The following is a 5,000-nucleotide window of genomic DNA, read 5'->3' as shown; positions in this document are numbered from 1 at the left end:
ACCTAACCTATGTCGTACCTTAACCTAACCTATGTCGTACCTTAACCTAACCTATGTCGTACCTTAACCTAACCTATGTCGTACCTTAACCTAACCTATGTCGTACCTTAACCTAACCTATGTCGTACCTTAACCTAACCTATGTCGTACCTTAACCTAACCTATGTCGTACCTTAACCTAACCTATGTCGTACCTTAACCTAACCTATGTCGTACCTTAACCTAACCTATGTCGTACCTTAACCTAACCTATGTCGTACCTTAACCTAACCTATGTCGTACCTTAACCTAACCTATGTCGTACCTTAACCTAACCTATGTCGTACCTTAACCTAACCTATGTCGTACCTTAACCTAACCTATGTCGTACCTTAACCTAACCTATGTCGTACCTTAACCTAACCTATGTCGTACCTTAACCTAACCTATGTCGTACCTTAACCTAACCTATGTCGTACCTTAACCTAACCTATGTCGTACCTTAACCTAACCTATGTCGTACCTTAACCTAACCTATGTCGTACCTTAACCTAACCTATGTCGTACCTTAACCTAACCTATGTCGTACCTTAACCTAACCTATGTCGTACCTTAACCTAACCTATGTCGTACCTTAACCTAACCTATGTCGTACCTTAACCTAACCTATGTCGTACCTTAACCTAACCTGTATTGCGCCTTAACCTAACCTGTATTGCGCCTTAACGTAACCTGTATTGCGCCTTAACGTAACCTGTATTGCGCCTTAACGTAACCTGTATTGCGCCTTAACGTAACCTGTATTGCGCCTTAACGTAACCTGTATTGCGCCTTAACGTAACCTGTATTGCGCCTTAACGTAACCTGTATTGCGCCTTAACGTAACCTGTATTGCGCCTTAACGTAACCTGTATTGCGCCTTAACGTAACCTGTATTGCGCCTTAACGTAACCTGTATTGCGCCTTAACGTAACCTGTATTGCGCCTTAACGTAACCTGTATTGCGCCTTAACGTAACCTGTATTGCGCCTTAACGTAACCTGTATTGCGCCTTAACGTAACCTGTATTGCGCCTTAACGTAACCTGTATTGCGCCTTAACGTAACCTGTATTGCGCCTTAACGTAACCTGTATTGCGCCTTAACGTAACCTGTATTGCGCCTTAACGTAACCTGTATTGCGCCTTAACGTAACCTGTATTGCGCCTTAACGTAACCTGTATTGCGCCTTAACGTAACCTGCATTGCGCCTTAACGTAACCTGTATTGCGCCTTAACGTAACCTGCATTGCGCCTTAACGTAACCTGCATTGCGCCTTAACGTAACCTGTATTGCGCCTTAACGTAACCTGTATTGCGCCTTAACGTAACCTGTATTGCGCCTTAACGTAACCTGTATTGCGCCTTAACGTAACCTGTATTGCGCCTTAACGTAACCTGTATTGCGCCTTAACGTAACCTGTATTGCGCCTTAACGTAACCTGTATTGCGCCTTAACGTAACCGATATTGCGCCTTAACGTAACCTATATTGCGCCGTAACGTAACCTATATTGCGCCGTAACGTAACCCACATTGCCCCTTAACGTAACCTATATTGCGCCGTAACGTAACCTATATTGCGCCGTAACGTAACCCACATTGCCCCTTAACGTAACCCACATTGCCCCTTAACGTAACCCACATTGCCCCTTAACGTAACCCAACACACGTTGGGCCTTAACCCAACACACGTTGGGCCTTAACCCAACACACGTTGGGCCTTAACCCAACACACGTTGGGCCTTAACCCAACACACGTTGGGCCTTAACCCAACACACGTTGGGCCTTAACCTGCTCTGTAATTGTCATACGACGCGTTAAATTAGTGTAGTGTTGCCTAACTGCAACCCCCGCAATATAGTTTGCTACTCGCACTGCCCGGTCCCCAGTGTATCGCTTCATGTTAAACACCTTGCAGCTATACACTGTAATGTGGATGGCAGCAGGACGTACATGCTCAATGCCCTTTGCAGTTGTTCATTGGCATTTGCAGTTGTTCATTGGCATTCGCATGGCGAAGCACTTAGCCTACGCTGTGGTACGGCCTGTGTCAACTGTCCGCTGATGTTGTACGTCCAAATCACACACTGTACTGCACATTGGTCCTCATGTACTGAATGATACATCGTGGTACATGTGACCGTACAACGACTGCGCCAACAACGGCGAACCATGCGGTCCAAATGTTGTGCACTCAGCTACGTGTCGTCTCCCTATAAGAGCTGGATTGCAGTGTGGTATGCCCTGGATGGCGATCAGCATGAGCCGTCTGTTGATGTAGTGGCGCGTGTTGTCAGACGTAGTCGTCTCTTCTCACACACCGTGATAGCACGGTGCACTGCGTTCCACATCTGCGACATGCGACAGAGGCCGGTTGACAGTCGTTCGCGCAATGGACATCGCATACGTACGGGGGCCACCTTCCACGTGTTCGCTAAGCGTGGACATGTTGTTGCGTGTATGTGGGCAGACAGTGTGTCGTGACACCTGACACAGGCATGCAACAATCGTTGAATTTGCAAATGGCGATGGACGCCTACGTTTGCTGGTGACGTTACGCAAATGAACAACTGGTAAACCGTTGTGGTGCGGTTGTTCTCGCTAGGGGTGAATCAGTGATGGCGACGATCGGTTGAGCTACCAACCGGTTGTTGCAGCGATACCCACCATGCCCACGAACGTGAATGGCATGTGGGTGTGAAGCGATACGCGGCGGTGGCTGGGTGGGACCGTCCCCGGCCGGTGAGGGGGGGCCTCCCGGCGTGTTGGCCGTGCGGTGCGTGGGCGCACGCGCTACAGCCGGCTGGTGGGGGCGGCCAGTGGCAGGCGCGCCGGCCGACGGAGGCGGCAGGCGGCGCAGCTGCGCGCCGGCGCACCCTGCACGCGGCGCCGTGCGGCCAAAGTAGGTCCTCGCGGGCCCGGTGCGAAGCGCGGTGGACATCTGCAGTGTGCTGGTCCGATTGAGGACTGTGTGCGCTGAGGATGCGCCGCCGCCCGGCGCTCGGCGCCGCGACGCCGTCTGCTGCTCGGTCGCCTCTGCGGTTCTCGCAGGTGGTTTGTATCGCAGCTGTGCGGACGTGTTGGCGCGTGCGCTGTGCTGGGAGAGTTCGCTTCGGCACCCAAGTGGGGCTTTTGTCCTTCTGTGGCGCTGGCGTTGGAGCTGCCGGTCACCGTAGGTGGCGCGTGTTGTCTCCCGCCGGCAATGCCACGACAGCACGCTCCCGGGCCTCTGTCGGCAGCGGCAAGCTCAGTTGGGAGCACGGGTGGTCGCACCTAAAGCGTCTACTCGCCAAACTCCGGGCGATTGCGCCTCTCTCGAACCCGACCAAGTACTTAGGACGGCGCTGCGCGCCGCCGGGACCTGAGAGGGTTTCGAGGTGTATGGTGCAGGGGAGCTCAGCCTCCTCCTGTTTGCAGAATAATTGAGCGGACGCTTGCGTGTTCGCGCGGGCCCCCGGGACACACTCCCGGGCGGCCGGCTGCTCAGCTCTAGTTGACGCAGCTCCCTGGTTGATCCTGCCAGTAGTCATATGCTTGTCTCAAAGATTAAGCCATGCATGTCTCAGTACAAGCCGCATTAAGGTGAAACCGCGAATGGCTCATTAAATCAGTTATGGTTCCTTAGATCGTACCCACGTTACTTGGATAACTGTGGTAATTCTAGAGCTAATACATGCAAACAGAGTCCCGACCAGAGATGGAAGGGACGCTTTTATTAGATCAAAACCAATCGGTCGGCTCGTCCGGTCCGTTTGCCTTGGTGACTCTGAATAACTTTGGGCTGATCGCACGGTCCTCGTACCGGCGACGCATCTTTCAAATGTCTGCCTTATCAACTGTCGATGGTAGGTTCTGCGCCTACCATGGTTGTAACGGGTAACGGGGAATCAGGGTTCGATTCCGGAGAGGGAGCCTGAGAAACGGCTACCACATCCAAGGAAGGCAGCAGGCGCGCAAATTACCCACTCCCGGCACGGGGAGGTAGTGACGAAAAATAACGATACGGGACTCATCCGAGGCCCCGTAATCGGAATGAGTACACTTTAAATCCTTTAACGAGTATCTATTGGAGGGCAAGTCTGGTGCCAGCAGCCGCGGTAATTCCAGCTCCAATAGCGTATATTAAAGTTGTTGCGGTTAAAAAGCTCGTAGTTGGATTTGTGTCCCACGCTGTTGGTTCACCGCCCGTCGGTGTTTAACTGGCATGTATCGTGGGACGTCCTGCCGGTGGGGCGAGCTGAAGGCGTGCGACGCGCCTCGTGCGTGCTCGTGCGTCCCGAGGCGGACCCCGTTGCAATCCTACCAGGGTGCTCTTGAGTGAGTGTCTCGGTGGGCCGGCACGTTTACTTTGAACAAATTAGAGTGCTTAAAGCAGGCAAGCCCGCCTGAATACTGTGTGCATGGAATAATGGAATAGGACCTCGGTTCTATTTTGTTGGTTTTCGGAACCCGAGGTAATGATTAATAGGGACAGGCGGGGGCATTCGTATTGCGACGTTAGAGGTGAAATTCTTGGATCGTCGCAAGACGAACAGAAGCGAAAGCATTTGCCAAGTATGTTTTCATTAATCAAGAACGAAAGTTAGAGGTTCGAAGGCGATCAGATACCGCCCTAGTTCTAACCATAAACGATGCCAGCCAGCGATCCGCCGCAGTTCCTCCGATGACTCGGCGGGCAGCCTCCGGGAAACCAAAGCTTTTGGGTTCCGGGGGAAGTATGGTTGCAAAGCTGAAACTTAAAGGAATTGACGGAAGGGCACCACCAGGAGTGGAGCCTGCGGCTTAATTTGACTCAACACGGGAAACCTCACCAGGCCCGGACACCGGAAGGATTGACAGATTGATAGCTCTTTCTTGATTCGGTGGGTGGTGGTGCATGGCCGTTCTTAGTTGGTGGAGCGATTTGTCTGGTTAATTCCGATAACGAACGAGACTCTAGCCTGCTAACTAGTCGCGTGACATCCTTCGTGCTGTCAGCGA

The 5,000-nt window shown here is 52.2% G+C and overlaps 1 non-coding gene across 1 annotated transcript in view; it reads left to right on the top strand.

The window, feature by feature from the left end:
- The first annotated feature begins 3,523 nt into the window (after positions 1-3,523).
- Positions 3,524-5,000, top strand: part of LOC124569800 — a 1,910-nt gene continuing 433 nt past the window's right edge. Inside the window, exon 1 of the ribosomal RNA XR_006971318.1 lies at positions 3,524-5,000. This exon is cut by the window's right edge and continues 433 nt beyond it. This is a non-coding gene — a ribosomal RNA (small subunit ribosomal RNA).

This window comes from Schistocerca americana, unplaced genomic scaffold (assembly GCF_021461395.2).
Source record: "Schistocerca americana isolate TAMUIC-IGC-003095 unplaced genomic scaffold, iqSchAmer2.1 HiC_scaffold_1545, whole genome shotgun sequence".
NCBI lineage: Eukaryota > Metazoa > Arthropoda > Insecta > Orthoptera > Acrididae > Schistocerca > Schistocerca americana.
This window is presented reverse-complemented; position numbering and strand designations above follow the sequence as displayed.